The following is a 26,527-nucleotide window of genomic DNA, read 5'->3' as shown; positions in this document are numbered from 1 at the left end:
CCCTACTCAGCATGGAATGTGCTTGAGATTCTCTCTCTCTCCCTCTCCCTCTGCCCCTCACACTCCTGCTGTCTCTCTCTCTCTTTAAAATAAATAACATCTTTAAAAAATTAAAAAGTAAAATAAAATTATAAATTTGATTTCTTTAATGGTTATAGGACCATTTGGATTATCTATTTCATCTTTTTTTAAAGATTTTATGTATTTATTTGACAGAGAGAGAGACAGTGGGAGCAGGAACACAAGCAGAGGGAGTGAGAGAAGGAGAAGCAGGCTTCCCACTGAGCAGGGAGCCCAACGCGGGGCTCAATTCCAGGACCCTGGGACCATGACCTGGGTCGAAGGCAGACACTTAACGACTGAGCCACCCAGGCGCCCCATGGATTATCTCTTTCATCTTGGTTGAGTTTCAGTAATTTGTTATTTTTGAGGAATTGTTCCATTTCATCGTAGTTGTTAAATTTATGGGCATAAAGCTGTCCATTGTATTCCCTAAATAGCTGCAGAATCTGTAGTAATAACTTCATATCTGATACCATTTATTTCTTCTCCCTATTTTTCCTAGATTCTCTCTTTCAAATTAGATTCTAGAGATTTACAAATTCCACTGATTTTTTTAAGAACTAGCTTTAAGTTTCACTGACCCTCTCTTGTTTTCCTATGTCAAGCTTCCTGGATTTCTGTTTTAATCTTTATTGTTTGCTTCTTTCTGCCTGATTTGTGTTTATCTTTTACTCTTTCTTTTCTAGTTTCTTTATGTAGGAACTTAGATTATTGATTTGAGACCCTTCTTTCTAACATAAGCATTTAGTGCTATAAATTTCCCTCTCAGCACTGCTTTAGCTACATCCCAAATATTTTGATACGCTGTGTTTCTGTTTTCCTCCAGTTTCCTTCAGTTCTAAAATTTTAAAAAAATTTTCTTTGAGACTAATGGGTTATTTAGAAGTTTGTTGTGTAATTTCAAATGTTTAAAAATTTTTTTCTTGTTTTTTTTCTGTTATTGATTTCTAATTTGATTTCATTATGGTCTGAATACACACTCTGTATGCTTTCTCTTAAATTTGTTAAGTTATCTTTATGGCCTAGGAGAATTTCTGTCTTAGTTAATGTCCCATGGGCACTTGAAAAATATGTGTATTCTGTTGTTGTTGGGTAGAATATTCTTAACATGTTAACTTCATCTTGTAAATTGATGGTGTTATTCAAACCTTCTATACCCTTGGTGATTTTTAGTCTAGTAGCTCTATCAGTTCCTGGGGTAAGGGGCATGTACAAGACCCAAGTATAACCGTTGATTTTGTTATTTTTCCTTTTAGTTCTATCAGGTTTTGCTTCACGTAATTTGAAGATCTGTTGTTCGGTACATACACACTTAGGATTATTATGTCTTCCTGGTGGATTGAGCCTTTTATCATTATATAATGTCCTTCTTTGTCTCTAGTAATTTTCTTTGCTTTCAAGTCTATTTTATCAGATATTAATATACTACTGTTTTTAATATTTGCATGATATATATATTTCCATCCTTTTACTTTCAACCTACCTACGTAGATGAATTTGAAGTTGTTTTTCTTGTAGGTAGCAGATAGTTTTGTTGTTTTATCCACTCTGCCAATCTGTCCTTTAATCTCTCTCCTTAATCAAAGTTTATTTATATTAATTATTAATATGTTAGCATTTAAGTCTGCATTTTTGTACTTATTTTCTTTGTTTTCATTGTTTTTTTTTCCTCTCTTTCTCTTTTCTTACTTTCCTTTAAGTTATGTGAACAGATTTAAGGAATCTGGCTTGATTTATTTATTGTTATTTGAGTATATCTGTTTGTATAGTCTTCATGGTGATTGCTCTGGGTATTATTACATGCACATGTGACTTAAAATAGTCCACTGGAATCTACATTTTACCACTTACAGTGACGTGTGGAACCTCACTGCCAATTTTGACCTCTACCTTCCCCACTTTGGTGATGAGCACTGGGTGTTATATGCAACTAATGTATCGGTGAACACTACATCAAAAACTAACGATGCACTATATGCTGGCTAATTGAACATAATAATAAAAAAAGAAAAGAAAAAAATATCATTGTATTGAGGGATACTTGGGTGGTGCAGTCAGTTAAGCATCTGCCTTTGGCTCAGGTCATGATCTCAGGGTCCTGGGACTGAGCCCCCTGTGGGTCTCCCTGCTCTGCAGGGAACCTGCTTCTCCCCCTCCTTCTGCCACTCCCCCAGCTTGTGCTCTCTTGCTCTGTCTCTCTCGCTCTCTCTCTCAAATAAATAAATAAATAATCTTTAAAAAATACATATCATTGTATTGAGTATCAGACTGCATCATGTTTCTTTTCAATCATCAAAGATTTATAAATCTCATGAGTAAGAGGATAGTCTATGGTACATACCTATATTTCTATTCTTATTGATCCTTCTTCTTGATGCCCCAGATTTCTTGCCTTTATCATTTCCTTTCAGTTTGAAGAATTTCCATTTCATAACTCTTAAAGGTAGGTCTGTAGGACATAGATGCTTTCAGTTTTCTTTCATCTGAGAATGTTTTGTTTCCCCTTCACTCCTTAAGGATAGATAGTTCCTCCAAATATAGAATTCACAGTTGAAAGCTCTTTTCTTTCATCATTTAAAAAATATTGTGCCGCTCCTTTCAGGCTTCCATGATTTCAGAAGAGAAATTCACTGACATAAAAACTGGTGTTGTATATGTAGCACAGTATCTCTCTCTGATTGCAATTTTCTTCGTCTTTATTTTTTAAATTTAATTATGATGTTTCTTGGTGGGAATAATTTTGGGTATATCCTGCTGGGGTTCAATCAGCTTCCTGGATCTGTAGGTTTGTGTCCTTTGCCACGCTTAATAAGTTCTTAGCCATTATTTCTTCAAATACCATTTCAGCCCCACTCTCTCCACCACTTCTGAGACTCAGATGACAGGAATGTTGGCTCTAAAGTTCTTATCCCACAGGTCCCTAGTGTTCTGTTCATTATTTTAGTCCATTTTGTCCGCTGAGTGAATTCCATTGTTCTGTCCTCAAGTTCAATTGTCCTATTCTGTCATCTCCACTCTACTATGGAGTCCATACAGCAAGGATTTTAAAAAATTTCTGTTACTGAATTTTTAGGTTTTATAATTTTTTCTTTTTTCTTAAATACAGTTTTTCTAATATATAAATACATATAAAAAACATTCATCCTGGGGCGCCTGGGTGGCTCAGTCGTTAAGCGTCTGCCTTCGGCTCAGGTCATGATCCCAGAGTCCTGGGATCGAGCCCCGCATCGGGCTCCCTGCTCTGCGGGAAGCCTGCCTCTCCCTCTCCCACTCCTCCTGCTTGTGTTCCCTCTCTCGCTGTGTCTCCCTCTGTCAAATAAATAAATAAAATCTTTAAAAAAAAAAAAAAAATTCATCCTCTTAAGAAGTCAAAATTAGTGGTTTTTAATTTATTCACAGTTTTACAATTATCATTGCTATCTAATTCCAGAATGTTTTCATCACCTCCAAAAAATGCCCCATACTGATGAGCAGTCACTCCCCATTTCCTGTGTCCCTAGTCTCTCAAAACCACTATTTTCTGTCTCTATGGATTTGACTATTTGGACATTTCATATAAACGGAATCATACATTACGTGGCTTCTGTGTCTGACTTCTTTCACTTAGCATAATGCTTTCAAGGTTCATCCATGTTATAGCATGTATTAATACTTCATTCTTTTTAATTACCAAATAGTATTCCATTGTTATGTATGTACCACATTTTGTTTTTCATTCATCAGTTGATAGACATTTGGGTTGTTTCCATTTCTTGGCTATTGCAAATAATATTGCTATGAATATTTCAAACAAGTTTTGTATGGGCCTATTTTTAAATTTCTCCTGGGTATATACATAGGAGTGAAATTGCTTGGTCCCATGGTAATTCTATGTTTAACTTTTGAGGTGCAGCCAAACTATTTTCCAAAGAGGTTACCCAATTTTACATTCCCACAGCAGTTTATGGAAGTTCAACTGCTCCACATCCTCACCAACACTTGTTACTGTCTGTCTTTCAGATTAAAGGTATACTTGTGGATGTCAAGTGGTATCTCACCCTGGTTTTGATTTGCATTGTCCTAACCACTAATGATGTTAAGTAACTTTTCATGTACTTATTAGCCATTTATTTATTTTCTTTGGAAAAAATATCAGTTCAATTTATTTGCTTATTTTCTGTACTTAAATTGATTTTGTTTATTATATTAAGTTGAATGAATTCTCCATATTTTGAGTACAAGTCCCTATCCTGATACAGAATATCAGATTTGCAAATATTTTCTCCCATTCTGCAGGCTGTCTTTTTACTTTTTTCATGGTGTCTCTTGAAGTATAAAAGTTTTTCATTTCATGAGGTCCAATTTAAGTATTTTTTCTTCTGTTGTTGTGATTTTTGAGTAATCTATGAAACTGCCACCTAATCCAATGTCATGAATATCTACCCCTATGTTTTCTTCTAAGAATTTTATAGTTTTAGTTTTATATTTAGGTGTATGCTTTATTTTGAATTAGCAATAATCGCGCCTCGGATAAACCTCATTGGCTATGATACTGCCACTGCGCAAAGCTATTTTGAGTTAATTTTTGTACATGGTGTGAGGTAGAGTGATCAACCTCATGATTTTGCATGTGTGCAGCAAGTTATCCCAGCACCATTTGTTAAAAAGACTATTCTTTCCTCCACTGAATTGTCTTGGCACCCTTAGCAGAAACCAATTAGCCATAAATGTTAAGGTTTATTCTGGATTCTCAATTATATTCCACTAATCTATATTTCTACTTTTGTGCCAGAACCACATTGTCTTTATCACTATAGCTTTACAATAAATTTTGAAATCAGAAAGTGTGAGTCCTCTAGCTCTGTGCTTTTCAAGAGTGGTTTTGCAATCATGGATCTCTTGCATTTCCATATGAATTTTTGGACCAGGTTTTTAACATCTGCAAGGAAGGCAGCTATGATTTTGATAGGAATTGCATGAAATCTACATACCAACTGGGGAGTATTGCCATCTTAACAATAGAGTCTTCTAATTCATAAACATGAGGTATCTTTCTCTTTATTTAGGGCTTCTTTAATTTCTTTCAACTACATTTTGTAGTTGCCAGTGTACAAGTCTTAAAATTACTTGTTAAATTTGTTCCCATCTTATTCTATTTTATGCTCTTGTAAATGGAATTACATTTAATTTCAGTTACAGATTATTCATTCCTAGTGTACAGAAATACAATTGTTTTGGTATACTGGTTTTTTATAATTTCTATTTTTTTTTTTTTGCTGAGCTTTCCTACTCTTTTAATTTTTAAAGAGAATTTGTATTTCATTGTTGAAAATTTTTATGATGGCTGCTTTAAAATCCTTATTTGAAAATTCCAGTATCTCATTCATCTATGTTGGCATCAGTTGATTATCTTTTCTCATATACATTGTGATTTGCTTGGTTCTTGATAAGAAGGGTGATTTTTTTTTTTTATTGCATGCTAGACATTTGTTCTATTATGATAGAAGACTCTGGATTCTATTAAATATCTTATTGTAGCAGACATTAACTCTGTTTAGTTTTAGTACTCAGATCTTGGCATACTTTTGTGGGCTGTGGTTCTACTAGTAGTTTTTCAGAGTCTTAGCAGGCTTATTTTGGTCTATATATTTGGTGCTTCTGGGCCTCCCAGTTAGCTAGTAACTGCTAGTATTACCTGAGGAGGTAGAAGGGATTTCCCAGGCCTGCCCTAGGCTACCGCTGTGGGATAAGGACATGGTGAGATCCCTCTGTTGGTGTCTCTAGGCTGCCTCCATGTCTCTAGCATGAGGGAGGAGAGTCTTAGACCCTAGATGACAAAGAGGCTTCTAGGACCGGTCTCCTTGTTATGATTGGGTCCCTTCTGCTATTCACCTCCCACACCAAATACACACACACACACACACACACATATATATGTATATATTTATATTTTTTTATTTTATTATGTTAATCACCATACATTACAACATTAGTTTTTGATGTAGTGTTCCATGATTCATTGTTTGCATATAACACCCAGTGCTCCATTCAGTACGTGCCCTCTTTAATACCCATCACCAGGCTAACCCATGCCCCTAACCCCCTCCCCTCTAGAACCCCTCAGTTTGGTTCTCAGACACCAAATATATTTTTAAAATTTTATTGAAGTAGAAAACACACATAAGTCTATAAATCATAAGTTGATAGCTCAATTATCTTTCAAAAATTAGATATATCTGTATAAAGAGGATCCAGAATAAGAAATCCTATTAGCAGCAGCACCCTAGAAGGTGTCCTTATACTACTCCCAGTAAATACTACCCCTCACATGGGTAAGTACTAACCTGAAACAACATACTGGTTAGTTTTGCATGTTTTTAAACTTTAAATAAACTGAGTCAGACAGTATTTATTCTTATGTTTCTGGTCTTTTTCTTCCCCTTTGGTAGTCATTATGCTTGTGAGATTCATCTATATTGTTACATGCAATTGTAGAAGTTCACTCATTTTCTTTCCTATGTGTGACACTGAGGGTATATACCATTATTAACTTTTAAAAAATTCCAACTGTTGATGAGCATTTGAGTATACCAGGTTCTGGCTACTACTAATAATGCTATTATGAACATTCTTGCATGTGATTTAGTGAACTGATATATGCATTCCTATCAGGTACCTAGGAACAGAATGTATCAGTCATAAGGTATGCATATGCTTTGCTTTAATAGACATTGCCAAACAGTTATCTAAAGGGGTTGTATCAACTTACACTCTTTACAGTATTGAATGAGTTTCAATTGCTACACATTTTTGACAACACTTAGAATTGGCTCTTTTTCATTTTAGCCATTTGATAGTGATATAATGTTATCTCACTGTAGTTTTATTTTACATTTTTCTAATGACTAATGAAACTGAAAATTTTTACATATGTTTATTGGGTATTTGGATATCTTCTTTTATGAAGTGTCTGTTCAAATCTTTACCCTTTTTCTACTGGTTTATCTATCTTCTTTTATTGATTTGTAAAACTGGTTTTTATGAGTATGAATCATTTGCCAGGTTTATGCATTGAAAATATTTATTCCTACTCTGTAGCTTATTCCTCTGGAACTAATAAATTGCATCTACTTTTTAAATACTTGAGCATAATATTTACTTCCGTGTAGTAAAAATATATATATAATTTAAAATCTTTCAGATTAAGCATTTTTTTCTAAATTTTATTCAAATAGAAAAGGATGACAATGATTATCTAAAATACAATTTTGTCAAATCCTTTGGCATATGCAGCTACATTAGGCTTAATGGATTACTAAATTACACAGATTTTTGACATCTTATTTCCTTACTGTCTGGTGGCCAATTAAACTCATTGTTCCAGTATGAATTTTATCAGTGCTTAAATATGTTACCTTTTACCAGAATCTAAGACTATCAAAATCCAAATATATGTATCACTATTCTTTGAACCATTCTGAAACTAGGTCAGTGTTTAATATGGTTGATTGAATTCAAGTGCCATTATAGACACTAATGAATTGCTACTGTGTAGCATGAAATGGAAAATCCATTTCATTGTAGTGACATAGAAAATGGTAAGGATAATTTGCCAAAGATAATAAAAGTGCATAATAATCATGGTGTGTTGTATATATCAAAATCTGAAGTGATTTAAAATGTTTTAATGGTTAAAATTAGTTTAGCTGACTTTTCTCATAATTAATTTTCAGATCATGGTATTAATATTTCATTAGAGGGGGCGCCTGGGTGGCTCAGTTGGTTAAGCGACTGCCTTCGGCTCAGGTCATGATCCTGGAGACCCTGGATCGAGTCCCGCATCGGGCTCCCTGCTCGGCAGGGAGCCTGCTTCTCCCTCTGACCCTCCTCCCTCTCATGTGCTCTCTCTCTCTCATTCTCTCTGTCTCAAATAAATAAATAAAATCTTTAAAAAAAAAAAAATTTCATTAGAGGATATTACATATAACACTTGCTTTTCTCCCTCTTTTCTCTATTATAGGAATGATGACAGATTTGAGGATAATAAAAAATAAAGATAATAAAGGTAAATTTATTTTATAAATTAAAAACTCTTTACTCACAGCTAATACCAAATATAGACCTTGCCTCATGCTTACCATAGGAAATTTGAAAAGGCCCACTTTCTAAGGCTTCAGTAGTGTCAAATTACTTTAGAATCTCTATCTTTGATTATTTCTAAGGTATAAAGGACTTGTTGCTAAAACTGCTAATGAGTTTTAAAAAAAAGGCGTTATTAGGTTATGCTTGCAGTATTTACAACTTTTAAAAAGCACATGTCACACACTCAATAGGGTATCATGGGGAGTCAGTGCTAATAAACTACTATTCATTCTATTTGTCTTGGAAACAATTGGAAACAAATGCAAGTAGGCATGTGTTAGTATTATTGCCTACACTTATTTTTGAATTAAAACCCATGGCTATCCAGCAATGTCCACAATAGCCAAACTGTGGAAAGAGCCATTGACATTCATCGACAGATGAATGGATAAAGAAGATGTGGTATATATATACAATGGAATATTATGCAGCCATCAAAAGGAATGAAATCTTGCCGTTTGCAACGACGTGGATGGAACTGGAGAGTGTTATGCTGAGCGAAATAAGTCAACCAGAGAAAGATATGTATCATATGACCTCACTGATATGAGGAATTCTTAATCCCAGGAAACAAACTGAGGGTTGCTGGAGTGGGGGGGGGTGGGAGGGATGGGGTGGCTGGGTGATAGACATTGGGGAGGGTATGTGCTATGGTGAGCACTGTGAATTGTGCAAGACTGTTGAATCACCCATCTGTACCTCTGAAACAAATAATACATTATAAGTTAAAAAAAAAAAAGAAAGAAAGAAAAAGATAGCAGGAGGGGAAGAATGAAGGGGGGGAAATTGGAGGGGGAGATGAACATGAGAGACGATGGACTCTGAAAAACAAACTGAGGGTTCTAGAGGGGAGGGGGGTGGGGGATGGGTTAGCCTGGTGATGGGTATTAAAGAGGGCACGTTCTGCATGGAGCACTGGGTGTTATACGCAAACAATGAATCATGGAACACTATATCAAAAACTAATGATGTAATGTATGGTGATTAACATAATATAATAATAATAAAAAAACTTGAAAAAATATCTTAAAAACCCATGGCTATCGGTCTGCTACTAAAACATTTCAACTCATGCCTTTGAAATGACTCTGAAGTCCTACAAAAGAAAAGAATAAGCTTGTGTCCTCATAGCATACATCTATACATCAAATTCAAACACACAGAAAGAAACTGTCACAGATGAATCCCAAAACAACCAAGCCTACAAACCTGTAGTGATAAAAATACTTACATTAGCATAGACAGAACTAAGACTCACACATCTTCTGTATTTCATGATAGAAGTGGTTTTCCCATTAGAGATATGTGCATTTTTGTAATGAATAATGGACAAGAAGACTGTCTCGTGAAATTTTAGCTTAAGGGCTTAGGATTTGTATTTATAATATTGACTGAGGATTTTAAAACTTGGCTTTATATTATTCATGTATTGTGGCTCATCAAAAAATTGTGTGTATATGCGATAATCTCATTATTTTCTACCTACTAGAATTTTCCAGTATGGTAAATAACAAATAAATAATGGAGTATATTCCATCACCAGATGCATATTCTCTTTATATTAATGATTTCTGAGAACTCTAAAGGAATACCAAAATATCACAACATGTAAAATTAGGTAGCTTGCTCAGATAAATAAAATTGGCTACATATTTGAGTAAAATAAGAGAGAGACAGTTGATGTCCTGAGCCAAATAGATTCTTTAAAAATTATAAAACCCTTATTTAAAGAAAGAAACATCCTACTTCTGTCTCTAGTTTTACTTTGAATATAATAGATAAGGAGTTCTTACTTATAGCCAACTTGCTTATTCCCTGAAGATAATAAAAAATAATCAAGCATTAATCTTTTTCTTTTCTTTCTATCCTAGTCATAAAGATATTGTGCTTCTTCCACAGTATTGGATTCACACAATCTGACTCACTTCCAACCTCACAAGCCTGATAGGATCATTTATTACTTCACATTCATATAACTGGATGATTACTCACCCATATGATCTCCTTACCTTCACCTACTCCCTAAAAGTCACTTATCCATGTGGGTTTATTTAACACTGTTCATTGGTAACAGTGAATTTTATACAAGTACAGGCCACATAGTTAAAGACCATATTTCCCATAATCTTCTGCAGCTAGTAATTTAAATTTTGAACAGTGGAATGTGAACAGAGTGATGAAGGCAACTACCACATATACTCTTTAAAAATGAATCTGAAAAAGTTCTGATTTCTCATTTCTCATGGTCACACGGGCTGGAATATAAGGATGTAGTGCTTGAGAGCCAGCTCTGGCATGTAAATAAGGACAACATCCTAGAGCACAGCAGAGAATAAAAATGAACCTCCGCTCATTTGTGGACTTGTGGAACAGAGTTGCCTGCCTGCCCTGAGCCACTCCCCAGCCCTGGGATACTATGGTAGACAAACACTTGTCGACCATCTTGGTTTATTTCTCCATTGCAGCACTAAGCCTGCACTCTAAATGCAAATAATCTAAATCATATAAATTATATGTGTATCCTATGAAAAATTAAGATGTGTTTACTATAGTTTTGTGATGCAGTTATATAATACATGGGGCACCTGGATGGCTCAGTCAATCATCTGACTCTTGGTTTCAGCTCAGGTCATGATTTCATGGGTCATGGGATCAAGCCCCACATCTGGCTCCATGCTCAGTTGGGAGTCTGCTTGAAGATTCTCTCCCTCTACCCCTCCCCCCACTCATGTGCACTCTCTCTCTAGAGTAAATAAATCTTTAAAAAATAATTATATAATGCATGATTCATATTTTAATGAGAGAAATCAAAATTTGTTAAGGAAACTAATGTTTAAAGAATAAATATACACCATTACCTAAGTGCTATTTTCTAGAAGATCTTGCTGCATTATCTTTTAACTGAACTTGCTCTAAAATGAGATGCAGCCACATAACAAGAGGTATGATTTTTGCAGGAAATACGTTGCTTTTAACCACTTTGGGGAACATTTAACTGTATTTGCTTAAATAAATCCTATTAACCTGAGAACAAAAGAAGCAGGAGGGCTAGAAAATTTTATATTTTCATTAGACAATGAAATGATCACAGGATTATGGAGTCAGGTGACTAGGATTCAGGCCAGAAGCCCAAAAATTACTTGCTCTGTGACATTGGGAAAATCATTCTCACTCCAGAGGTCCGTTGCCAGTATCAGATGGCTACTCATTTATTCTGTCATGGGAAACAATGATACTACACATGTCATGGATGAAAATGATGTAGCCCAAGGACACTGGCTATTTGCTGAAGCGTATCCTTTAGTAGGGATAACTTGGCTTCCCCAGTACAGCGCAACTCCTGGCCCTCAGTCTCATAGACCTGGGAAGTTGTTTTTATCGATGACTTAGAAGGAATTAGTACCATAATAACTGAACATTAATAAAATAGCTATTAGAATAAAATTTATTGACTACCGATTTTATGCCAAACACTATTCCAGTACACTAAACATGGATAACATTTAATTCTCATAACAACTAAATAAGAAAGGTTCAGGAAACAGGCAGAGAACTTAAGTAACTCTCAATTATACAGCTACTATGTCACTAAGTTGGTATCTGAACCCAATAGTCAGTCTGGCTCAAGAGTATGTAGTCTTTTTTTTTTTTTAAGGATTTTATTTATTTATTTATTTATTTATTTATTTATTTATTGGAGAGAGAGAGAGAAAGAGAGAGCACGGGCAGGGGAAAGGGGCAGAGGGAGAGGGAGAGGGAGAAGCAGACTCCCTGCTGAGCAGGGAGCCCAACATGGGACTCCATCCCAGAACCCTGAAATCATGACCTGAGCCAAAGGCAGATACTTAACCAACCGAGCCACCCAGGTGCCCCCAGAGTATGCACTCTTTTTTTTTAATTATGTTATGTTAATCACCATACATTACATCATTAGTTTTTGATGTAGTGTTCCCTGATTCATTATTTGCGTATAACACCCAGTGCTCATTGCAATACGTGCCCTCCTTAATACCCATCACCAGGCTAACCCATTCTCCCACCCCACTCCCCCTCTAGAACCCTCAGGTTGTTTTTCAGAGTCCATTGTCTCTCATGGTTCATCTCCCCCTCCGATTTCCCCCCATTCATTCTTCCCCTCCTGCTATCTTGCCATTTGCAATGACGTGGATGGAACTGGAGAGTGTTATGCTGAGCGAAATAAGTCAATCAGAGAAAGACATGTATCATATGACCTCACTGATATGAGGAATTCTTAATCTCAGAGTATGCAGTCTTAACCAATGTATCATACTGCTTTATCAGAATCAAGACTCAAAAAACCCTAAGAAATAAAATTCAACTTCATTAATTTATATTAATAAAAATTAATGTCAGACACAAGTAGCAGTTTTGTCAGCAGGGGATTCTTTCACTGACCCCACTCTATTTGGGAAATTAAATCACAATGAAAATGTCATGGGGTAATAAGCATTTCCATTGGAATAAACAAAGTTCCCACAACAGTTGAAGATATTCTTCCCTCTTGCTAAGCAGACTAGACTGCCATTTTGTCAGGATATCACTACCCATGCTCAGTCCTAGAAACCCCCACTGAAAATGTCCACTAGGTGGTCTCCTCCCTTCAAAATGCAGTCTTGATCATATCAGAAGGTATCACCATCTGGGATTTGGTAACAGCACTGTATGTCACAGATTTAACAAACTATTATAGGCAGACATTAACTAGAACATATCATGATCTCCTGATTATAACTTTTACGCTTTGAAAACTCCTCAGGTAAGTGGTATCAGCAAATGTGGCCTCAACAATTATTTGTTTACTTAATTGTGTTACTGTTGAGGTCTGGCATTCCTGAGTGTCTCTCCTATCTATTCTTTCACACTCATTTACCTTCTTCTTCTTCTTCTTTTTTTTTTTTAAAGAGAGAGACGGAACGTGCAAGAGCAGGGGTGGGGAGGAGCATAGGGAGAAGGGAGAGAAAGAATCTTAAGCAGGCTCCACACCCTACAAGGAGTTGGACACAAGGCTCAATCTCACAACCCTGAGATCATGATTTGAGCTGAAAACAAGAGTCAGATGCTTAACCAACTGAGCCACCCAGGAGCGCCTACTCATTTACCTTCTTAACAGTGTTGATGTGAAAACTAAGAAACATAATACATATGAGAGTATGTATTGTTTTTTTACATCTATATTCTATTATCCTAATTATATTGTAAATTATTTATTATCAGGGCTCATGTTTTCTACTTTGTAATTCACATTTCATGTTCCTTCTTGCAATACCATCCTCCTTTTTTGCTTAGCTAACTTACTGAGTCTTTAACATTCAATTCAAATACCACTGTTTTGGGGAAGCTGTATCTGAACCTTAATCACACTTATATATACCACTGGCACTATGCTCCCCAAAATATGGATATTTCACTTTCAAGAAAAATAACTCCATTTTCAGACTGCCATAAATAGTAAGAAAATTTATGAATTCACATAAAGATCGGTGAGTCTTCAGGGTTGGTTAAGGCAGTGATTCAATCATGCCATCAAGGACTCAGTTCAGTTTTGACTCTCTGCTCTGCAGTCTCCATTGTGGCTTCATGGAAGACTGCTGGTAACATTTGGGGAATATATTTTTTCCTCATTAATTTCCAATGGAAAGAGATCAACTTCTTGTGACTTTCTCTTAAGAGTGATAAAATTTCCCTTCACAAATCCCTTAGTAAACTTTACTGGGGCCTCTCTTAGCTTAAAGTGACTTAGCAACCCATCATTGAAAAAGAAAAATCCCTGGCAAGGGGAATAGGGTTCTATGATTAATTTAGACTAATTACCTGTTGAATGAATGTAGGTGAATACTCATTATGTCCCTACACTCCTATAGCATCATGTGCCCATCTAAATATTAGTCCTTGGGGCACCTGGGTGGCTCAGTTGGTTAAGCGACTGCCTTCGGCTCAGGTCATGATCCTGGAGTCCCTGGATCGAGTCCCGCATCGGGCTCCCTGCTCGGCAGGGAGCCTGCTTCTCCCTCTGACCCTCCCCCATCTCATGTGCTCTCTCTCTCTCTCATTCTCTCTGTCTCAAATAAATAAATAAAATCTTTAAAAAAAAAAAAAAAAATAAATAAATAAATATTAGTCCTTACCAGACTAAAATTAAATTGTTGATTTACTTATGTTGGCTCCACACTAAACATTAAACTCATTCTTGAGAGTAGGGGTAGTGTGTATTCAACTTTATGCTCCTTCTGCCTAACAGAATGCCTACAACACAGTATCTACATAATTGTGACTTAATTAAAAATTACAAGCAAATAATTTTTTAAATGTGTGGATAATTCACAATTCCTATTTTATTTAGCCTTAAAATATTTGTAAAGATAAACATATTAACCAATGGAATAGAAATGAGAGTTCAGAGATAAACCCACATGTCTATGGCCAATTGATTTGGGGACCAGAACCATTCAATGAGGGAAAAAGATATGTTTTCAAGAAATGGTACTATGGCAACTGGATTTTAAAAAAAAGAAAAAGAAGTCAGAACCCTACTTCACACTTTATACAGAAATTAACTCAAAGTGAATCAATCACTTGACTGTAAGAGCTAAGACCATAAAACACTTAGAAGAAAACATAGGAGTAAAATGTCATAACCTTGGATTTGGCACTAAATTCTCAGATATGACACCAAAAACACAAACAACAAAAGAAAAAAAACATGCAAATTAGATTTCATCAAAATTTAAAACTTTTGTGCATCAAACAAGATTTTCAAGAAAGTGAAAAGACAATATATGGGAGAAAATATTTGCAAATAATATATAATATATACATTAAGGGTCTACTATACTGAATATATTACAACAACAAAAAAATGGCCAAAATGCTCATCAAAAGATGCTCAAAAATTTTAGTCATTAGGGATGCAAATCCAAATCACAATGAGATACCACTTCACACCTACAAGGATAGTTATAATTTTTAAAAAGTAGAAAATAGCAAATGGCAAAAATATGCAGAAACTGGAACCCTTATACATTGCTGGTAGGGATATAAAATGGTTCATTTTGGACTATGGAATACATGTTGGTGGTTCCTCAAAAAGTTAAACATAGAATAAACTATATTAATCAGAAATTCTACTCCTAGGAATATACCCAAAATAATTGAAAACTGGTACTCAAACAAATACATATGCACACACTAATGTTCATAGGAGCACTATGATTTATAGATAGTTACAATACAATACCCAAAAGGTAGAAACAGTCCAAATATCCATTAATGGACAAACAAGTTGTGGTATATACATACAATGAAGTAATGATACATGCTATAACATGAATAAACTTTAATATATTGTGTGAAATCAAAGAAGCCAGATGCAAAAATGTGTGGTCCCATTTATATGAAATATTCATAATAGGTACATCCATAGAGACAACTTAGGTTGGTCATTGCCAGGTATCTAGCAAGGGGAGAGGAGTATGGGGGACAGCTGCTTAATGGATATAGCATTTTATTTTGTGGTGATGAAAAAGTTTTGGAACTAGATATAGGTGGTGGTTCCACATCACTGTAAATGCTCTAAATGACATTGAATTGTTTACTTTAAAATGTTTAATTTTGTTTTGTGAATTTCACTTCATTCAAAAAATACTTTAAAAAATTTACTCACCTGCCTAATTTTATTTCTATCATCAAAGCATGAAATATGGAGTTTATATGGGGGCAGAAATATGTTAAACCTCACTATTTGGAAATATATATATGCCAAAGATTTTTAAGAGTGGCTAATCGAGAGTACACCATATTTACTGATGATTTCTATATGAGGAAATGACTCTTACACAGGTGTTAGATGATCGATTCCATCTTATTCATATGTAAGACCAAAACAATGTCATAAATTGATTTAGATAAAATATATTTTATATTTTATCTATCCATAAATCAGTAATAGAATACCTTCCTCTGGACAAATTGTTTATTTTTCTTTTATATCAGAATGAATTTAGTTTGTGTACTCTGAGAAACTGATTTGCAAGTTCATTACTAATATCAAATATGAATAAGATGAAAAAAATCTATGAAGAACAACTTAAAATAACTTAATTTGCTTCCTGTCTAAGAGAACATATTAAATATTGTCCAAGGACTACTTAGAAAATCTATGGTTTTATCTCATTTTTGTAGCAGAACCAAAAATGCCAAACATGAACCAAAACATATGAAACATTACAAAAACTAATTCATGAACAGATGCTTAAGCAATATAGAGACCAAAAATAAATTATTTGAGCCAAATTACTGTTAACTCTAAGTATGATAATTACCAGGACAGCTGATGTTTCAAATGAACCTATGCTGCTTTGGCTACCGAGCAATTTATAAAATGTAATTATTCTTAATCCTTTTTCCCCACTCTATAACAATTGACACAGGAATACAAACTATTCATCCCACAATTTATAGGTTATATATGTCATCATGTTTAAGAGTTTTCTTTAGTTATAATTAATATATTCTTAACAAAACTAGTATGTGTGTGCATGTGTCTGTATAAATGATGATATATATCCAACCTATTTAAGAAAGGTTTATTACTACTGGATATCTTGTTTTAAGTCAGTACCAGCCTCAGATGGTGAGGACACATACCAAGTGGTAAGAATTATAATTAATTCGATATTTGCTCTGCAAGGTAGACTGGGGCAAATTCAGGAGGTGAGAGAGAAGGTGTGGGGATCAGTTGAGTAAGGATGCACAGTTGAGCATAATATTTATACTAACAAAGGGGAAAGCTGGGGTTGCTTGAGGGCTTTGATTTAAGGGTGCTGAAGTTTCCTCTGGAGAGAAAAGAGATTGTTCATTGAGGTAGAAAATATATAAACATACAGGGTCACCCATCTCTCCTTCAGCATTGTCCTTGATTAAATTGCTCTCAGAAGCAAGAATGGAGTCCTGGGAACTCAGTCAGGGACATAGCAATTATCCTCCCAGGCTCAATTTTGGTACACAAATAGGAAAATACCACAAATTATAGAGTAAATGATGATTGTTATAATATTAATGCAATAGGCAAAACTTTCATCAAACACTAAATGTATATATAGTGATATTACTTATAGGCACATTGCATAGATTATTGCTTGAAGTAGACACCAATTTCAACAGAATGTGCTACTTTCCTTTAGATAATGTCACATTTTTGTGAGACTGAATTTTCAGCAGTTGCTATAACAAAAAGCAAGAACCACATGAAAATAAATATGTGACAGTAAATGTGTATAGCATAATCTGATTCCAAGATTTGAGAAGCTCTGTAGTGTCTTACATCTTATTAGTAGATGATGAACGTTATTTAAGAATGAAATAAAATACTATTTTTTCTCTTAATTTGTGTGCATTTTTAAAATACCTAGTAAATCATCAGGCTACAAATACTTGTTGAACCGTTTGACTCTAACCCCTTCATAAATAAAACTGTTAGGTATTTCTTTGGGCCTAACTGACTGATACTCTAAAGGTGCTGGAACACAAAAAATTTTAGAACTTTATGTTTGGAAAATGGAGCTCTCATGAAAGCTTCCTAAAATAAAAACTCAAACAAAAAAACTACTTGACAGGGCGCCTGGGGTGGCTCAGTTGGTTAAGCGACTGCCTTCGGCTCAGGTCATGATCCTGGAGTCCCGGGATCGAGTCCCGCATCAGGCTCCCTGCTCGGCGGGGAGCCTGCTTCTCCCTCTGACCCTCCCCCCTCTCATGTGCTCTCTCTTTCATTCTCTCTCTCTCAAATAAATAAATAAAATCTTTAAAAAAAAAAAAAAAAACTACTTGACAATAAAACCCAGTCAATGAAGAGATAAATCAAAATATAAGAGTTAGCTGTGGTAAAAAATTGGTAGTGTGTATCATATCCATCAAATATGTAACTAATACTAACCAACCCTAGGAATTCATAGAACAGAAAGTGAATCTTACAAATTAGGACAATCTAAGAAATATACAATTAACAAAATTGGGAGGGTGGGGGAGGGGAGATGTACAATGCAGATGAAAGCACTAATATTCTCTTTTATCAAAGCATGTTATCAAAAAATTCTCTAAAGCTAAAATCATGCAGTTTAAAAATCCATTTGATTCTAAATTCTCAATATTTTTCATAATTTCTTATTTTAATCCTAGAGGAATATTTTAGGAATTAATACTTCCTTTGGTAATAAAATTTTTGACATTCAAGAATTATTTTGGTTTAACTTTAGTTGTCATTTCTTCTACTGAATTAAAGTCAAATGAAATAAAATTCTTTTCATAAAAGTGGCACCTACATTTACCATAAATCTTTCTTCCTACCTGTTGGCCTTCCTTCCTTTCATCCTGCATTTTTCTCTCTCTATATATATAGAAAGTTATTTCCAGAATGTTATGGATGATGAGTTCTAGACAGAGATATTTTGGTTTCTTTTTTCTGTCATTCTTATACTTTTCTTTTTAAGAATATTTTCAATAAACATGTAAAATATTTTTTAGCAACAATAGTGATTTTTCTTCATTTAAAAAAGGGAACAAAACTATAAGAAAATATGCTTCATTTCATTCAGGGTGGTGGGAATATGAATGATTATTTGTTTCTTTGTGATTTATTATATATATTTTTTAAATTGCCAAAACAAAAAATTCAGGCAATCCCAAATTTCTCTCAGCTCAAAAATTTGCACTGACAGTTCCTTTATTTTCAAATTATCTACACAACTTCTAGCTACATTCCAAATCATCAGTATATGGGGCTACAGAAGGCATTTGGCTTGAAGAACAAAAATGTACTGTTTCAAATATATTACTATTTTTCTCATTAAATGCAATGTCCACTAAAACTAAAATATCACATAGATCAATCTCATGAAACCCATGATCTTACTGAATTCCTTCCATTTCCATTTATCCGGTGATGAGAAAAACAACTATTTTCAATAGCTGCCTGGGCATTTTACAGTATAACAACCCTGCTCACACCTAAAGTCTAGACACTCAGACAAGGACCTGAGCTTAGAATAACCATCCTGAGCTTCCACTTCGCTTTTTCCAAGGCACCTTTTAAAATAACCACTTACAATTGAGCCTGCAGAAAGTTATCTCCACTCCAACCTACCCTACATACTATATACATACTACAAGATATCCACGCCTACTATACTGAAAGAAATAAAAAGGAGTTTGAAAAAAATCTAGAAATAACTGAGAACTATAAAAAGTAACATAGCAGACTTGAAATATAACCAAATAGATCTTGTAAAACTGAAAAATAAATTAATTTAAAATTAAAACTCTATACCCCCAGTGAAAATATCTTTATAAAACAAAGACAAAGTAGACATGCTTAAGAACTAAGAGAGTTTGACACCAACAGATTATTCATCAATTGAAATTCTAAAGGCTGTAAACATCAGGGAAAATAAAAGGGATAGAAGGGAGAAGGTCTAATATGCATAAAAATGTAGTATGTGGGTGTATCTCAACAATTACTAACTATATAAAGCATACACTTACCATATGATCTAGTAATCTTACTTCTAGGCATTTACACTAAAGAAATGAAAACTTACATTCATACAAAAACCTATGCAAATATGTTTATAAGAGCTCTATTTACAATCTACCCAAATGAGAAACAACACAAATTTCTCATTTGGGTAGACTGGACCACTTTCTTACACTGTACACAAAAATCAATTCAAAACAGATGAAAGACCTAAATGTGAGACAGGAAACCATCAAAATCGTAGAGGAGAACACAGGCAGTAAACTCTTTGACATCAGCTGAAGCAACTTCTTACTAGATACTTCTCCTGAAGCAAGGGGAACATGAACTATTGGGACTTCATCAAGATAAAAAAACTTCTGCACAGGGGCGCCTGGGTGGCTCAGTCGGTTGGGCATCTGCCTTCGGCTCGGGTCATGATCCTAGGGTCCTGGGATCAAGCCCCATGTCGGGCTCTCTGCTCAGCAGAACTACCTTATGACTCAGCAATTGCACTACTAGATATCTATCCAGAGGATACAAAAATACTGATTTGAAGGGACACATGCACCCCAATGTTTATAGCAGCATTATCTACAGTACCAAATTATGGAAAGAGCCCAAACGTCCATCAACTGATGAATGGATAAAGAAATGGATAAAGAAGATGTAGCGTATATATACATGTCTATTATGTGTTTGTTAGCCAGTATGTCTTTGGAAAAATGTCATATATATATACACACACACACACAATGTAATATTACTCAATCATCAAAATGGAGCTAGAATGTATTATGCTAAGTGAAACAAGTCAGAGAAAGACAAATACCATATGATTTCACTCATATGTGGAATTTAAGAAACAACAGATGAACACAGGAGAAGGGGGGAAAATAGACGGAGGCAAACCATAAAAGACTCTTAACTATAGAGAACAGAGGGTTGATGGAGGGAAGGTGGGTGGGGGATGGGCTAAATGGGTGATGGGTGTTAAGAAGGGCACTTGTTGTGATGAGCACTGGGTGTTATATGTAAATGATGACTCACTAATTTCTACTCCTGAAACCAATATTATACTACATGTTAACTAACTAGAGTTTAAATAAAAACTTGAAACTAACTAAATAAATAAAATCTTCAGGTCTGTTCTACTTATGTACCATTTCTTGCGGTTCTTGCTCATGGTACTTTATTTCCCATGTGTTTGGTAACTTTTGGTTGTATACTGTTTATTTGCCTTTAAAAAAAATATGTTGGGAAATTCTTTGGAGTTGGATAACATGTGCTCCTTCAGAGATTTCCTTCTTCTTCTGCCAGAAGCTACTTTTAACTAAACTAAAGGTTCAAGATATTTTTGGATCTTGCAGGTATTTAAGGAACAGCTTGTGGCTACAAAATGGGAGTGTTGCAGATTGAAATCCAATTCACACCCTGAATGTGCATCTCTTTGAGGTTCCACTTTAGTATGGTGAGCATTTTCTATCAAATTCCCAGTGCTGGGTAGGGCTTTTCCTTGTTCTCCCTTACACTCTGAGGTCAACAACCTAAATGTCAACAAAGCAAAACTTCTGCAATACTCTTCTTACTTCTCAATTCTCCTTTCCCCTAGTTTTTTGTCTTGTCATTACTATCTATTTTTCAACTGGGCTCACTGATGCTTTTAGGAAATTGTAAAAATTATATCAAGTGTTTTAAAATCCAGTGGAAAGGCTGATCTGATTAACCTATCCTGTGAATGGAAGTCCCTATACCATGGGCCCTAGTTTTTGGATAAATTATAAAATATCCTAAATTATAAGATATGATTCAAATAATATTAATCAAGCTAATATTAACCAAAAACTCTGTCTATACGCATTAGATGATAACTGATGGTATTTAATTAAATACTTCACACTATTTAACTATTTAAATTGTATTTTTTGAAATCAATAAAAAAGATGTTATAAATATACTTCTTGCCCCATTACAAAAATGTTTACATTAGAATAATGAGAAACACTCGAAAGACAGTAGACTAAAATCCTTCATAAGTATACTTATTAAGATGTAAGCTAAATCTATTGAACTATATAATCCTAATAGTAGTCATCTATCAATTTATACTTTCTAATATGTCTACTTCTGTTTAACTGTAAATGCTTTATCTTGAAAATATCTAACAAGTAGTATATGAAATAGAATCTAAATAACCTGATATAAGTAAAAATTTCTCTCCCAATGAAATGAACATATTTTATAAGCCCAAAAGTTCTACCTATAATTAGAAATAAAGTTATTTTTCCAATGTTCTTATTATTTTCTTTCTTTATGTGTTACTCATATTAATCTGCTTATTTAACAACTCAATCTCATGGACAATTAAAAAATACCCACAGAGGTATACAAATGTCCAATCCAATCAGTTCCACCTTATTAAGCTCTCTTTCATTGTTTCATTGTATCATGAAGTATATAATAAAAAAAGTCCTTTGAAAACTACTGTGTTGTTTGGAGAGGATTTATATCTTGAAACTCTACATTTGTATAATATATCATCTATATATTTGAAAATGTAAAACAAAGGTAAATTATTGTATTTGTTATTTGCTTTTCATGGTAATCTCATTAACTCAAAATCTGACAAGAGAAAGTTTTCATTCTGTCATTTTGAATATTACTTACATATATAATAAAAATCGATGATATTTAGTTGAACTTTGTTAAAAAGAATTAACCTTGAATTCCATAATTTTGACATGCAATCCTCTTTTATAATAATTGCTAATTAAATAACCTAAGTGCTTAGACAAGGCAACAACCGTTCTAAGAACTTCACATGTAGCAATTTATTTATTGTTCACAACAATTCCATGATGCACATACTGTTATTTTCCTTAACTCACAGATAAGAAAACTGAGGCACACAGAAATTTAATAACATGACCAAGATTTGAACATAGATGTTTGAGCAGCCAAGTTATTCTAAGTCTATTAAAGATTAATCATAATCAAAATTAATTTACTTATAAAAAATTATAAACAGTTATAACTATTACTTTGCAGAGTCCTCAGAAAAAAAATGAACAGTTCTTGATGAAGTTTTGGATCATCATTTCTATAGAAATAAAGCCAACAAGAGAAAATGGAAGTCTTTTGTAGTCATACAGATTCTATAATATAAAACAATTTTCATAGAATTCAATTGCTTTCAGTTGTTTATTACATTTATTCTACTTACCACTCAAATTTGGTTTTATTGCAAGTTTGGAAAGGCCACAGAATGCACCAGAAAGTGGTGGTTAAGAGCATATTTTCTAGAATAATGACACCCTGGGTTTGCATTCTGGTTTCTCCATTACTAGCTGTGCCATCTTGGGTAGTTACATAACCTCTACAAGCTTGATTTACAAAGTGAGGGTAATGATTTTGTCTACCTCACAAGTTGTAAAAAAAAAAAAATGAAAAAGATTTTTTAGAGGGCACTTAGCACAGAACCCAGCATAATAAATGGTAAACAATTTTATTACTTTCGTCAATTATCTTATGTCCACCTGATTAGACTTCTAACACCTCATCAAGATCAGCATATGCATGTCCTCTTGTCCCAGAAGCAGAGACAGAGGAAACCATGGTTCTCTTAAGGGGAACTTATACTCCTTCAACCACTTTTGTAGGCACTATAGGCCCCAGATCTTTCATCATCCACCTCTGCTCAGTGTAACCAAATATTTGACTATCAGATAGGTCCCTTTCTGCCTTGTATTATAGGTGCCAAAATTTGAGATTCAATCCCTTGCTTTTTTCCCTAACCCACCCCACATTGCTCATTTCCCTGTTTTTAGGCAATGTGCCAAAAAATGAACAGGAGAAAGTAAACAAAACAATCATTCTTGTGCTTAGAAGGCATAATAAAATATATCTGCATATACTTGTAAACATAGGAAATAATCTTCTCTCTTTTAAAATGTGAGTTCCTAAAGGACTGACACAATTTTGATGATGATTATAAAACAGTGATTCACAACACAAAGATTTAATCAGTCATTTTTCTAAAACTCTAAATTAAACACTCTTAATTTATAATTATAGCTATATTACCTCAACTCAGAAGTTGGGATAAGATAACTTGGGGATGTAACTCCCGACAGGTCAGAGAAGAGTTTCTTTCTTTGGATTTCACTGTGCTCTGAAACAGTGCTTTCTACAAGACACATTCTGGCGAGTCTACTGTCAGAAACTCTGAGCTCCACATCATACCAACAGGGTACAAGGAAACGAAGGAAGCAGTGATGCTTGTGGAGAAAACTATATAATTTTGATACAGTGAAGCCTCTACAATCTTATTAAAATCATAAGCCTTTTTAAAAAAATTCAAAATTTTCACCAAACATAATACATATAAATTATTGATATTATATTTTAATAACATTAAAATAATATTTTAACTTAATTTCTATATTTAAATATATCTAATCATGAAAGGCCCCAGATAGAAAAAACAATCTTAAAAAAGAAGAACAAAGACGAAAATATCACAATTCCAGATTTCAAGATATACTACAAAGCTGCAATAATCAAAACAGTATGGTACTAGCATAAAAATAGACACACTGATCAAGGGAACAGACAGAAAACCCAGAAATAAACCCACAATTATATGGTCAATTAATCTTTGACAAAGCAGGAAAGAATATCAATGAGAAAAAGACAGTCTCTTCAACAAATGGTGTTGGGAAAACTGGACACCAACATGCAAAAGAATGAAACTGGACCACTTTCTTACACCATATACAAAAATAAATTCAAAATGGATTAAATATCTAAATGTAAGACCTGAAACCATAAGAATCCTAGAAGAGATCACAGGCAGTAATTTCTCTGACATCAGCTGTAGCAACATTTTTCTAGATATGTCTCCTGAGGCAAGGGAAATAAAAGCAAAAACAACAACAAAAAACTATTGGGACTACATCAAAATAAAAGCTCTGCACAGTGAAGTAAACAGTCAACAAAACTAACAGGCGGCCTGCTTCATGGGAGAAGATATTTGCAAATGATATATCCAATAAAGGATGAATATCTGAAATATATATACAACTCAACAGTCAAAAAACAAATAATCCAATTAAAAATGGGCAGAAGACATGAACAGACATTTCTCCAAAGAAGACATACAAATGGCCAACAGCCACATGAAAAGATGCTCAACATCACTCATCATCAGCGAAATGCAAATCAAAACTATGAGATATCACCTCACACCTGTCAGAATGGCTAAAATAAACACAAGAAACAACAAGTGCTGATGAGAATGGGGGAAAAAAGGACCCCTTTTGCACTGTTGGTGGGAATGCAAACTGGTGCAACCACTGTTGAAAACATATGGAGGGTCCTCAAAAAATTAAAAGTAGAATTATCATATGATCCAGTAATTCCACTATTGAGTATCCAAAGAATATGAATTTGAAAATATATATGCACCCTTATGTTTACTGCAACATTATTTACAATAGCCAAAATATGGAAGCAGCCCACTGATAGATGAATGGATAAAAAAGATGTGGTGTGTATATATATATATACACATATATATGTATATATTTATATATAATGAAATATTACTCAGCCATAAAAAAGAATGAAACCTTGCCATTAGCAACAACATGGATGGACCTAGAGGATATAATGCTAAGTGAAATAAGTCAGTCAGAGAAAGACAAATACTACAAGATTTCATCAAACAATTGAAAAATGGAAAGAGACAAAAAAAATAGACTCTTAAATATAGAGAACAAACTATTGGTTACCAGAGGGAAAGTGGGAGGGGGGAATGGGCAAAAAGGTAAAAGGACTTACACTTATAGTGATGAGCACTGAGTAATGTATAAAATTATTGAATCACTACACCATACACCTGAAACTAATATAACACTATATGTTAATTATACTGGAATTAAAAAAAAAAACAAAAAAGAAAAAAGAATCTATATATATATATATTAGCTATAAAGTATTTTATATTAATAGAAGTACTTATTTACACTTATACATAATCAGTAAACTTACATTATCCAAACAATTAAAAATTTAAATCCCTAGTAACTATTACCGAAAAGCTTAAAGCAATTTTTCCATCTTGTTTACTGAGATTTTAAACTATTGAGGAACTCATTACTGCCAATCAAAAGTTCAAATCATATTCTTTTGAAAGTGAAAGCTGAGAAAAACTAAAGAAGCTTTAACCTGTGGGCATTCTTCCTGAACTTAATCCTTTTAAGAACTTAAGTTCTCACAAAAGCAAAATAACTTCAAACTTCCAGCAATGGAAATTCTATTTAGTAACTATAATATATATTTTGATATGTTATGCATTTTTACTTTATAGACCTTTAATAAAAAATCTAGTTACTGTCCATACATCATAATTAAAATGGCTGAAAATTTGAATGCATGCTTTTAACAATAACTGTGAATCCATTGTCACATATTGGGCTACTACAGTATATGACTATAATAAACTTTTGTCCAAAAGTATCTACATGAGTACATAGTGTTCATGATCCTTATTATTTGACCTAAAGGGAGTTTTCAAAATGAAAATTCTGACATAGAACTTTACAGTTCAGATCTGCTTTTCAGATTACCTGTGGGTACTACTTCTACTGATCTTGAATACTTTTGAACAGCAGAGTTCAGATATCTGAATGATATATTTTACTCTTTAAAACTCTTCATTGCAGAAGGGTAGTTATAAGTAATGGAAGTTAATTCACGCATATAACATTGCTAATAATACAGAATTTAAAAGATTTACAGAGCTGGCTTGGAAAGATA

The 26,527-nt window shown here is 34.0% G+C and overlaps 1 protein-coding gene and 1 non-coding gene across 6 annotated transcripts in view; both read right to left on the bottom strand.

Moving 5' to 3' along the window:
• The window catches only part of ATRNL1 (attractin like 1), an 839,540-nt gene that overhangs the window by 322,827 nt on the left and 490,186 nt on the right, over positions 1-26,527 (bottom strand). The gene's annotated exons all lie outside the window — the stretch shown is intronic.
• LOC116644157 lies at positions 4,477-4,612 on the bottom strand. Its single transcript, XR_004301707.1, has one exon. It is a non-coding gene; the product is annotated as a U4 spliceosomal RNA (small nuclear RNA).

Source organism: Phoca vitulina, unplaced genomic scaffold (assembly GCF_004348235.1).
Source record: "Phoca vitulina isolate PV1807 unplaced genomic scaffold, GSC_HSeal_1.0 scaffold28, whole genome shotgun sequence".
NCBI classification, from domain to species: Eukaryota; Metazoa; Chordata; class Mammalia; order Carnivora; family Phocidae; genus Phoca; species Phoca vitulina.
The sequence above is the reverse complement of the archived record's forward strand: the minus strand, read 5'-3'. Positions and strand labels throughout refer to the sequence as shown.